At 35.3% G+C, this 13,091-nt stretch overlaps 1 protein-coding gene and 1 long non-coding RNA gene across 2 annotated transcripts in view; both read left to right on the top strand.

The window, feature by feature from the left end:
• LOC118187672 (cyclic AMP response element-binding protein A-like) overlaps positions 1-13,091 on the top strand; it is a 339,383-nt gene that overhangs the window by 50,732 nt on the left and 275,560 nt on the right. The gene's annotated exons all lie outside the window — the stretch shown is intronic.
• Positions 2,482-13,091, top strand: part of LOC118188614 (uncharacterized) — an 82,991-nt gene continuing 72,381 nt past the window's right edge. Inside the window, exon 1 of the long non-coding RNA XR_015038990.1 lies at positions 2,482-2,817. This is a non-coding gene — a long non-coding RNA (uncharacterized LOC118188614). The remainder of the gene's footprint in view (positions 2,818-13,091) is intronic.

The following is a 13,091-nucleotide window of genomic DNA, read 5'->3' as shown; positions in this document are numbered from 1 at the left end:
AACTTTCCTAAACTAAATATCAGACCTTTGGAGAATCATTGCAAAGATCCTTGTATTTTGCAATGATATCAAATTGCTAGTAGGATTGTCGATAAACTGGAAAGAAAATGCCGTCTTTTCCAAGAAATTGCGAACCATGCTAGATAAGATTGGGAAATCTTGGCTAGATCTTTCTTTGACCCCCTTCGGCGTTCTTCACCTTGAATGACTATTTTAAGGTCATCGTCAAGTTCCCGTTATCACTGGTTTCGAAACTTTCTGAATGATTTAAGATTGCATCCATCTACCAGTCAGTAATCATTAGGTAATTCATTAAAGGGAGAAAAATAGATAGATCAGATAGTTTGCAGAATTATTATTACGATACCTTCTCCTTGAATGGTAGTATCGAAGAGTTAGTAAAATGGACGATATCCTACTGAAGAAATGCCATCTCTTCCAAGAAGCCGTTACTGTGTGATTTGCATCTCAGGTTGATTAATAAAATAACTCTTAGAAGAAGAGATTTTTTCTGTCGCTTTAAACTGATAATTTTCGAAAGCTTCCATCGATTCGATTTGAAAACGAAATGTAGTATAAAAATTTAGAAACCGAAATTTTCTACTTATAATCTTTAATTGATAGGTTGTTTTTTAAACAAAGATTTTGATAGAAATTATTCAAAAATATCGCATTTATTGCACATTACCCAAGAAATTACGAGCTTTTTTTTTTGTGATGCTTAACACAACACAGTAAACATTTTATACGGATGATTTTAATAAGCTTTTATCTATCGTAGACTGCTGAAGAGTAGCCCGAATTTCAGATCGAAATCTCCATTTAAGAACTCCTCTGATAGACCTGAAAGAAAAGCTGTTGCGATTCATATTCAGTGGATAAAAAGAAGTAAATTTCGAAAGTGTTTTTCCATTAAATGGCTGACAAATCGAATGCTCGCTCTGAAAGACGTACGTATAGAATAGTGGGGGAGAAAAAATTAGATAGGGTATATACTTGAATATATTTACATAGATAAAAAAGATCTCTGAGTCACGAATTGCTATTTGGTATGCAATTGGCTTTCTTGAATTCTTCTTTGTTACTCAAAATGGGGCAATCTAAATTTGTTAAAAAAATGTTGATGGTCATTCTTGTGTACTAATTGCGTACTAAATTTATGGGAGAACATGTAACTGTGATTAAGAATTGATATTTGAAAATGTTATGAAGTGGCTTTGAAGAAGCCTTTGTCCATAAATTTCGCATAACACTTGAAATTTTCTCTTGATTTCATTATCACTAGTTGTGTCCCTGACACAACGTTGATACACGTTGACTTACCAAAAGGTTTTATTTCTATTTATCTGATGCATTAAGTGAATGTAAGTCAGTTTCTCTTAGGAAGTCCTCTACGGAGGCATCTCTTCCCTTAGAACACATCACATTCTCTTGTGAGTGCTCTCGTGATGTAAGTGGCACGTTTGGCTAGCAGTTGGAAGATCTGTGGTTAGTATCTCGGCGAGGACACAGTTGGTTTCACGTTTCTTTTTCTTTCTATTTCTCCCTTTCGAAAAGTCTGTCTAATAGTCTGTTAAGTGGTCTCCGAACTAAAATGTGATAGAGATATGTGTCACTATCTAGATTTGGCGGATCGGATCTCGTGTTCCAATATTGCTCTTAAATTTGAACAAATGTCAGAAATTATCACATTCTCTCTCGGAAAACTTAATAATCTGTACACATTGAGCAAACAATTATGATTTTGGACAATACCTAAAACAAAAGTGTTTTTATGTGTAAAATGGAAATAAAGAGCCTATGGGTTTCGCAAGTCTGACCTATGATTTTAAGGTCTTAAACTATAGAAAGATTTCCAGATGTTGCATTAATGTGTAACAAATTCTGAAAATCGATGCTCCACTGCTTGCTAAAATGCTTCCTATTTAAGGAAAATAAAGGTGATAATGAATTTTATGTAAGATTTTATAATTTGTAGACTAGCTCTCCTGATTACAAATACATAGCAGTAGGAGTATCACAAGTGTTTGGGGGCATAAGATCATTAACATTAGAACGAAATACAAACGGTTATAGATTATATCCTTTAATTGTCCTGAGAAGTGAGTCTTTCAGTGAACTGACACATTAGGTTTGATGTCGAAATTTGTCACCTGAAAGGTTTCATAAATTATTAAATCTAACCGGAATGTACGATGTGATGTCAGAATGCAAACAATATGTTGGAATTTTTAGCAAAAAGACAAGTAGATACTTTTGCTATACGAAGCTTATTAAGACTTAATTTGGAATACAGACGAACAATTGAAATTTTTAGTTTTTCAATGTGAATGGTTTTCCCTCCCCCCACACCGCCCATCTGACAGCCAGAGCTTTGTTATTTAAGTTACCAACGTAAAAAGGGATACTCATATGTACTTTGAAATGCTATAGTGCAAAAAGACAGAACGGTGCTTAACGTGTAGAAATGTGTGGTTAAATTTAAAATTAAATCCCTAGAAATCGTTTTGACTTAAAAGAAAAAAAAAGGGTACGCAAGTGATAAGAGGGCACCAAAGATATTCGGGAAAGTAAAACTTCACAATAATGTGAGAAAAATATAGGATAAGTTTGAGACAATAGGAAGCAACTGTATTTCATACAACTAGCAAACTCTTCAAATACGCCATTCAGAGCTGCAATACTGCGAGATAAGGAACAATGAGGAATATTTTCAGATAAGAGATGTCAGTATCAGATTAAAACATTTCTTAGGATTTCCCTTTAACTGTGAAACTTCTGCGGGAAAAGATACTTCAGACAGCATTTTCATCAAAGGTAGGTAAATTTTAAAATATTGTTTGTACTTCTACATGCAATAATTGCCTTATAATAGTTTTAAGATGAAGATTATTTTAATGCTGTATATAGCTTATGTTTTGCCTTCAGCTTTTTCTCTGTGGTAGTCTACATACACATCATCTGGGATTAATGAAAAAAATGAAAAAAAAAAAAAAAGGTTATGAAGCAGTTTCTGAGGGGGCGTTTAGAATGAGGACAGAAGAATCAGAACTTACAAATGTGTAACAGGATCTGTGATTTGAGATGAAATGCAAATTTAAGGGGAAAAAAATGTGTAGCAGCTCTATCTTCGTCACGGAACAGTTGACAAATTGCACACTCTTGAATTCAAAGCACAATTTTTACGATGGATTTGAAGTTATTTATTTGCGTTTGTGTAACGTTGCCAGGAGTTAAGAAGCGTCTTTACGAATAATTATATAATACATAAAAATGGTGGCAAAATGGGGAAAAAAATAGTTTAGGTAGTTTTGAGAATTTTTACAGGTAGGATATTGAACCGGGTATTTTCACTAACTCTGTTATTTACAGACAGATGTTTTTCCTATCCGTAAATCATGGCGTCTTTACTAAGTTTCATTAGCAACCTCTATTATCTGAACCTCCATTATCTGTAGTGTTATTATTTTATGCTTGCATAATTTGAATATAAGCGAATCGGTTTGATTATGCTTCATAGAGATATTTTAATGAAGTTCTGTGAATTAAATCTGCAATGAAGCATTAAGCAATAATGTACTAGACACTTCTGATGTTTTGCTCAAGCATTCTGTTAGCGTGTAGAGACATTAGTTAATTTTGAAGTAGGAGGCGTGAAAAATGTGCAATGCCCTCGCTCGAACCTGGACCTCTGGAATACGGGGCGAGTGTGCTACCGTTACACCACGAAAGCATACGGAAAGGAAGGAGAAAATACCTTATAAATTCCCTTTACAAGTTGCACAATATTAATCGAACTATTCTTGGTAGTAAATGCTTAAGTTTAGAGGATTTTCGAATGCTATTTAGATTATGTAAAATTATAAGACTTTTAAAATAACATGAAATAGACAAAAGATACTCTCCTAGTTTTGATAAACTTGAGATTTTAGTCCCTTACTACATTTAGCAGTGAATACCTGTTGCCCAAAACCAAATCTTACAAAGGTACAAATATCTTTCATATAAATTGCAGAGGGAAAACTGAGTTCTCTTTGCAGTATTATTGCGACCGATAAATAAAGAAATCTCAATCATTTCTGTACTAAGGGGGGGGGAACTGAAGAAATTAGATGGCTATCCTTTTTTTTTCATCATAAACAGCCTATTAGCGGAAAAACTGTAAAACTGATTAACTCTGGTAGTTCGACTCCGGTTCAAATACCGGCGAACAGGCTGGTTGCATGGGAGCCCATGTAATGTGAGTTAATTCCCCTTTAAGCATCCGTCGCTCACCTTTTGCACATATCCTTTGCGTGCTTGGTGAACTTGATTGAAATGAATTATGACAAGCCATAATCCATACAGTAAAGGAAAATTTTGTTGCCTTTCTACCAAGTGCATGACAGTTTCACTGAACTAAGAGTATATGAGAAATTATATAATCTTAACTCATGTGCTCTCCTCGTACCCACGTTATTATATGGGTAAACCACGAAAACTTCCATACACCCAGTTCGTTCGTCGGGAATGGAACGCGAGTCGAACTAGCACTGCTCAGCAACTTTATTTGTCGGACACTAGGGGAAGGCTTTGCCATCTAGGACAAAATCAGACAAGGCTTTGCCATCTAGGACAAAATCAGACACAAGCACTATGCAAAAAGAGTTCATATTAAGATGTGTTAATTTTCTCAGTCCAATACCGGAACTACCAGCGTTCAGTCGTTTTTATCTCTTTGAGCACTTATCAGACCTGATGATGAACGGAACTTACTACATTATTGAAAATGAAAGTATTTTAAAATGCATTATACATTAGCACTAAAAGTCGTCGAACCAAATAATAGTTGCACATTTTAAATTGAATTTTTGAATCCCAAGAGTTGGTGTTCGTGTATTTTAATTATGGCAAAGCACAAAGCACACTGGTGCTATCTGCCTAAGGGAAAAGATGCCTTCGTGGAGGACTTCCTAAGGGAAACTGGCTCGTATACACGTTACACATGGGGAAAACCACGAAAACACCCATGCAGCCAGCCCGTTCGCGGGATTCGAACCTCGGACCGAACTACCAGTGTTCAGCGACTTTAGCGCTCGGCCGTTGGTAGGCTCCCAAGTGTTGAAATACAAAAGTTATTGACTAGAATTATTTTATGAATCATTTAATTCACTTCCTTCAACTAAAATCACATGGACAATTCATTAATACAAGTTAACTATGAATTAGTTTGTAAGGATTATGTTAATTTTATTAACAGTTAAATTTTAAGTTCCTTTCCTGTCAAATTCTTAACTTCAACTTACTACTTCCGGCCAGAACGTAGTTTTGGAATCATTCTGAATACTTAATGAGGAGGAGCGGTATTTAAACCACGAAGTTAACTTGCAGAGTTAAAGAGAATCAGAATTTCTGATTTAAGTGCGTCTGCCTTTTGACTACTCTCTCTCTCTCAAGCTGCTATTACGCTCGGCCGTACTCAAGCTCTTGATAAGCTTCGTAGTCAAATAGAGTTAAGGGGCCAACTCGTTTAGAATCTTGATAGTTTCGGCTATATTTCTTTAATTAATCTTAGTTTTTAGTTTAATTTTTAGTCTCTTAAGTTCAAGCCCAAGTGTCGGCTTTGTTTGTACACTCCAAGATGGAGTTTTGTTAAATCTTATTGGAATAATAAAGGGTTAGTTACCCTTCCATCTTGTTGTTTCTTGTTACATGAACTTAAGCGATTATTCGCTACCTATTTCTTAAGATTCATCACTTTCTACAGTAACTGAGAAGTACACTAGTGAGAATCTTGCAAGGTTTTTTTTTTTTTTTTAATATCATCGAGTTTACAGTGGCGTGTGAATCCCAATGCAAAAAGGTCTATTTTAATTGTGTGCTCAGGGGGGGGGAACTGAAAATCTGAAACTTTATTTATGTTTCATGCATACCCCCCCCATTAGATTTAATTATACAATCCAAACTTCACTAAGAAGTTCTGTGACCTGTTTTGTCCTCACTTAAAACATCATAATGAATAAAAATTTGCTGGAATGTTGTGGCAGTAACCTCTTTTTTTTTTTTTTTTTTTTCTAGTGCAAAGAACTACAAAGTAAAGTTTCAGCAAAAACCTTTAACTTATTCGATTATTCGCTTGCTGAAGAAACTCATTGGAATTCTATTTACGTGTTAAACAATAGCGTTGTACTAATAAATTTCTTAAGCCGTTATATTCTGCTTGCTCAGAGTTGTTCTTTATAGAGTGTCGCATTATTTTGTAACGAGAACAGGTTTTCTGAAGTAACTCATCCAGTCAGATTAGATTCAGTGCTACAGAGCTACAAAAAATGTATTCGGGGTCATTTCTAGTGTCTCTGTCGTTTCACGCTGTCATTCAGTTTACATCACTGGAACCGATTCGCATGGCTTTTTAAATATTCAAGTCGTGCACAAATGCAGAAACATTGCCTAAGAACACTGTTTCAAGTTTCTTAGTCAAGTCTTCGTTTAAATGCAGAAGTACATTACCTAATAACGCTGTTTCACTTTTCTTCGTCATTTCTTCGTTTAAAGGAAACCAAGGCAATTTAGCAAAGTGTTTCGTTTGATTAAGGAGGTTAGTTAATTTCTTACTTTTCCACAATATTAATGTTTAAGAGCACAATGTAAAATAATTAAACTCATATCTTCCGATAACAGCTCCTTTGAGTAAAGTTAATTTGATTATTTATTGCCGTAAACACCACAGCGGGTTATTAGTCTCAAATGAAATATTTTTCTTAAGAGCTCTCTAAGGAAAATAGGACTCGTATCCATATTAGCTTATTGGGCAAAACCACGAAAACATAAGGAGCCAATTTTTTTCCAGGCTCAATGAATCTGATTCTGGGCGAGTTATTAATTAATTATTCTTTGGTCTTAGCCCTTTGGCCTTGATTAAGACTATTTAAGTAAAATTTGCGATCTAATTTGGACCTTATATAAGTTTGGTTTTGTACAAACTTTTAGTGTTAAATACGTGAGCTCCTAGCCGTTATTAAAATCCATACCTTAAATATTTAATTGATTAAGGCAAAACTGACAAAGCTATCTACCTCAGGAGAGAACTTTTGAAGGGAACTGTTTCATTTTTACATTACACATGGGAAAAACATAAACTTATGTAACCAGCGAGTTTGCCAGTGAAAGAACTGCCAATATCAGTCTTATCTCCTAGTCCACAATATAGAAATTAACGTTCGTAGAAACGTTGATTTGAATTAATTGTCTGCCAGAGTGTAGGGTATTTATATTAATTAACACATCTTTTATTTTGAACTGTGCTATCGATTCCCCCTTTTAGTTGTCACCAGGATGTAAATCAAGGTACGTGTATATAACAAAAGAGTTCTTGAAACTGACCATTCTCCTAATCTCTTGTTCAATTCTCAGACTTTATGAACTTTTTGCAGGCCGAGTCACTCTCGCATTTAGTTAAAATTGAGCCAACGCTTGTTAAGTTTATGCTCTATGAATCTCCATCGGTTGATTTTATTTTGAACTCCAATTTAACCATGTTATCTGAAATCTCGCAAGCTGTGAAATATTAAATTGTAAGCCCAAGCAGTGAATTTGTTAAGTTAAAGTTTAAATAAAAGGCTTCTTTAACTCTTCTTCTGCATCTATAGTTACTTTCACAGACGAGGCGATAAATCGTCTAACCAGTCTTCAAGACATTAGTTACTTTCACAGACGAGGCGATAAATCGTCTAACCGTCTTCAAGACATTAGTTAATTTAGTAGTTAAACCTTACCAATGAAAGAAACACCCTTCGTGGAAGGCATTTTAAAAGAAATTGTTTACATATTCACGCTATTTACGAGAAAAACCATCAGCTGCAGAGCGATTAAATCACTAAACTAACTGCTAATTTGCTAATCACTAAACTGCTAATTTGACCCAGTCTCCAAATCACAGGGACCGGACTAGCTGTACGGATGTTTTCTTGGTTTTATCTGTTCCTAACGTGAATACGAACCAGTTTCCCTTAAGCCTTCACGAAAGCATCCCCTTTAGGCAGATAGCCCTCGCATGCTTTCCATACTCTAAATAACCGTACTCACCAGCGGCCGAGCGGTAAAATCGCTGAACACTGGTACTTCGGTCCGAGGTTCGAATTCCGCGAACTGTTTGGGTGCGTGAGCGTTTTTGTTATTTTCCCTATGTGTAACGTGTATACGAGCAAGTTTCCCTTAGAAAGTCTTCCAAGAACGCATCCCTCCCCTTAGGCAGATAACCCTAGTGTGCTTTGCCATAATAAAATAAACCAAGACCATAGTTTAAATAATCCTAATGCGCTGTAGCACAAAATCTGATATAATTGCGTTGCGCCAGTCATTGGCCAGTCCAGACTAATTATATACAAGAATATAATTTACACAAACCTACAGAAGAATTTTATCCGATACATAAACAGAACAGGGGACAACTGTGATTAAAAATATAACAGACATTGTAAGTGCAGACCACTTTAAAAACTATAGCAAAATAGGTAAATTCAGTAAGTCGAAATTAATTTAAAACGACAGTACAAAAAACAATCTAAAATCATTTCATAAATAGTAACATCACGAAATTATGTAGAACTGAAAGTCAGTCTATAAAATGGTTAAAATATGAAAAAAAAAAAAAAAAAAGCAATTAAACTTGTAGTGAAAATGTCTCCTAAAATAAGCAGGTAAGGAAAAGAAACAGTATACCTTGGATGAATAACCAGCATTAACCTTTTACTGCCAACACTTGCGAAAAGTTGCCGACGACGATATATCGTTGCGTATCGGATAGCGCCTTACAATTCACTTTACGAGAGAACCCTATCCCAAAATAAATTTGTTATTAGGGGTGTATAATTTCATTGCAAAGAATCAGAAAAATTCATTTTGGGTTTCCATAATATTTTCTATTGATGTTATTCCTACGATTTTCAACAACTACTGAAATATTGAATTGTATTCTTCCTTTATTTCGTAATATGCTGCTTTTTGGATTTTGTAAATATCTTTCTTGGTTTGGTTTTATGAGGTCTTTCCCAAAACATAGCAAATCCGTCAAACTGGCTCGGTATTCTTCGTATAAGTAGAATACTTTTGCTCGGCACTAAAGGGTTAAGTGGCTTTAGGCTCTCAGCCACTGATCGGCTGATTCATATAAACATTTTAAACCAGGGTTTCCCAAACTGATCAGTATTTGATTCTTCTGTGTGTCGATGCAATTTTAAAGGGGCTCAATGTTTGATCGAGAGGTCGATTGGGGTCGACATCCCAATATGAAACGGTGATTGATTGGCATAATCAGGATTCCATCGATTATTAAAAAATATTAATAAAATTTATATTTAATTGTTTGTTACAGGTTCAAATTTTGGGTCTAAGAACAGGTTCAAATTTTGGAAATTTTGGAACTCAAATTTTGTTCAAATTTTAGAACCAAGTTAAATGAAGCAATTTTATTCCAAACATTAAACAGATTGCATCAAGCACAGCCATCGCGTTAATTAAAATCAAACGTCTGTGCAATTAAAAATCTTCGGTGATTATGTTCTTTACTATATATTACAGGCAAATATGTAAGAGGTCGATGGGAAAAAAACCATTCCTTTAAAAGGGGTCGATGCAAGAAAATGGTTTGGAATCCCTTGTTTAAGCGATTTTTTTTTTCCTGTGTGTGTGTGAAAATTGTACCTGAAATTACTGGGTAAAAGTAAATTCCTCTGCTTACACCCTCTCCATAGGCTGTTTTGCTTTTGAATGAATATTTTCTACGCAGATAAGTGAGTGTAAATTGAATGAAGTTAGTTGATGATAGCTGTTTAATAGTTTGCATTTGAAAGAAGAATTTCCAAACGTTTTGAAAAATATTTATGTACCTTCATCTCTTTACTTCTTTATGCGAAAAATCTGATTATAGATTTCCACATTTTTCCAAGAAATATTTATTATCTTTCTTGTTTATTTTTTATGGGCTTTGCTATCGTTAAAGAAAAGCTTAAATTTAAGTGAATTCAAGACATATATATGGTACCGACTGATTTGAAAGCGAAATTATTATATCGGTTTACAAAAGCGATTTATTGGATAGATTTCAATCACTCATTTTTCTATAAACCGGAAAGAAAGCATCACCTTACCTCCTCTTCTCCTCCGGAGTTAAAAAGTAGAAAATTTACATTTTTCTTTCTTGATAATATATGAAGTTAAATCCTTCAGAACTCAAAAATTTAATCTGTTTTATTCCTACTTAACATAAATTGCCATGCAGCTTTCAGCATCAACTAACCGAGACTGTTTGTTTGTTTTGAGTATTCAACTGGATCTTTTTTCCTTTACCAGCAGCCTCTCAAAGGCACTTTCGGCTGGTCAGTATTTTAAGTGCCTCTGTGCCACAAAGACATCTATGCCCTTTTCCGGAATTCTAACATGGGGCCAAGGCTATGGTAGCCGGCTTTTGTACCACTATTCAATTATAAAAATCTGTCTTATCATACTTACGCCCCTTAATTTTAAGCATTTAAACACATTAATTAGGTTTCGTCTAGTGAATACTTATCATATCCCTGTATCAACTTCTTACAACCTGTTGCCTGAGAAGCTGAGGGCGTTAAAAGGCAGGGGGAAAAAAAGAAGTTCAGTACGTGTTTTTTAATGATGCTCGATTTACTAAAACGGAAAGCTGAGAGCCAAAAAAAAGCTGTTTTGCCAAGAACCTCATCTTGCATTTTTCCATATGTTCAAATTCCCTCTCCCCCCCCTCTTGTTATTATGACGAAGCGACACGCAGTTTTTTGCTTCTTGGGAGGGGAGGAGATGGAATTAAAAATTGATCTCTCTTGTTGCGGACAGACGATGCATCGCGTAAGGCAGGCCATATCTGTCAACTGAACGTGGTTGCAAATCGTCTACCCCTCACTCGCTTGTCGCTGATAGGATGAAGGGAAAAACCAGATCCATTCATGACCTATTGGGGTCACAACGCGAATAAAGACGAAAGAGAAAAAAATGTCTGGAAAAAAAAGCATCTTTGCAAACGCTGAGTGAGAATTTGATTATTCCGCCGTCTCGTATTGTTGTTGTTTATAGTTTGAGCGTTTATTTGATTATGCTGTGAACTTTGGATATCAACGAATATGTTTATACCTCTTTGAGAAAAACGATATATATATAGTCTATCCTAAGCAATTAGCGAGTCATGTCACTTTCGACGCAATTCTTTTTTAAACTAACAAATATATTGGAAATATCACTTGGTGATTTGCAACAGTTTGCAGAGATGACATTTTCGCAAATTCTACTTGTTTATTTATTGACTGATTTTTTTTTGACTTGGACTCTAGCAAGAACGCAAGTCATGTAGACGAGACCAAAAAAAAATTAAATGATCAAGTGATTGTTATTCCATGAAGTCGTACAATACGTGCGGTATAAGAGAACTGATAATCACAACTTATGGTAGCAATTTTTTGTACTACAGCGTGCAGTAGAATACGAAATGGGAACACGGAAGTACAATGAATACTAAGAATAAGCGGAAGGAAGAGTCATTTTTAATCACTGATATTTACAAGAAATAATGTTTGGTATTTAGAATAATTGTTAAAACGAACGATCACCTACAGAGACGAATACGAAGTGATTGGTATAAACTTTGGAAGGTGCTTCTCCTGTGACTTACTTTTGCAGTAGCGGCGCTAATGCGAGCGACTAAGTCTTCCACAGAGTCAATAGGTCTAGTAAACGAAATCCGCCGTCGTTGTGGACCCAGTTAGTAGCTCAGAAATTAAAACCTCTACTATTAATTCAAATGCAAGCAAACGAGTTGCTTCCGTGGGTATTTTACTTAGTTTCCCTCATCTGTAACACTAATAGAACCAGTTTCCAGTAAGAAGTTCCCCACTAAAGCATCTATCCCCCTATGCAGATAGCCCGCGTGTGTTTCCCATATTCCAGTAACCTAACCGTTGTCATTGTTATGGATGTATTGCAGTTTCTAATCTTTCATTTGAAATTTTTTTGTAAATATTATACTTTTTATAAATATTCGTGATTAAGAGGACTTTCTGTTCTCTATGCTCTTCATACTTACTGTGGTTTCGCGTTTACATTTTACTACATGTTGAATGACGAAAATTGTTATTTTCGCCATGTTTTATCTCCATTTCAATTTAGACCATAAATTCTATAACAACCTGCATATAGATAACAACCTATTATTTACCACCGTAAGTTACTTACAAAGCTATTACCAAAACTTCTCACATTTTTGTCTAATATTATTAATGTGTTTAAAATATTTTCACCAGGGTTCTCTGTGATCAAGGGAGAGCTCACCTCACCTAAACTTTTGGTAGCCTTTCACCTTAAGATACAGGCTTTATAGTTACTATTTTTCGCACCTTAGCGCTGTTTTCCTATGAACCTGGGTGTGTGTGTGATTATGGCAAAACCTCGAGGGCTATCTGCCTAAGGGGAGGGATGCCTTTGTGGATGACTTTCTAAGGGAAACTGGCTCGTATACACGTTACACATGGGGAAAACCACGAAAACGCCCATGCAGCCAGCCCGTTCGAACCTCAAACCGAACTACCAGTGTTCAGCGACTTTACCGCTCGGCCGCTGGTGGGCTCCTATGAACCAGGAAAGTGTTCGAGGTGCTCCTTGAAAAGCGGGGCACTCACGATTGTATCTTGCTCCATGTATATAAGATTGACTATGATTTTTGCTTTAATCCATTGCTGATGATGCTTCATATTCAAGCGTAGCACACTGGAGTATTTGCAGATACAACGCTCCCATATGGCGCTGCGTATAGCTTTAAATAAATTCAATTTATATCATATAAAAATTGGATCAGCGTAAAATTTAAAATTCGAATTATATCTGTTACGGTTGTTATTCAGACGAAATTTGAATTTCATGATAAGTTTGCCATACTTCAATTGAAAAACGTCTAAGGTGAACTAGAATAAATTCTGTCAAGCTCAGCAACTGCATGCTGTGTTCAGTATGGCTTTCTTGTTGAATAGAATTAAAAGGACTTTACAGTTTCTTAGATACCACTAATTAATTTACAGTGAGTAAGTAAAAATTTAATACTA

This window comes from Stegodyphus dumicola, chromosome X2 (genome assembly GCF_044657685.1).
Source record: "Stegodyphus dumicola isolate Sdum_Otavi_A_Nest chromosome X2, ASM4465768v1".
Taxonomy (NCBI): domain Eukaryota; kingdom Metazoa; phylum Arthropoda; class Arachnida; order Araneae; family Eresidae; genus Stegodyphus; species Stegodyphus dumicola.
Note: the sequence above shows the minus strand (reverse complement) of the source record. Positions and strands in the feature narration are given on the sequence as shown.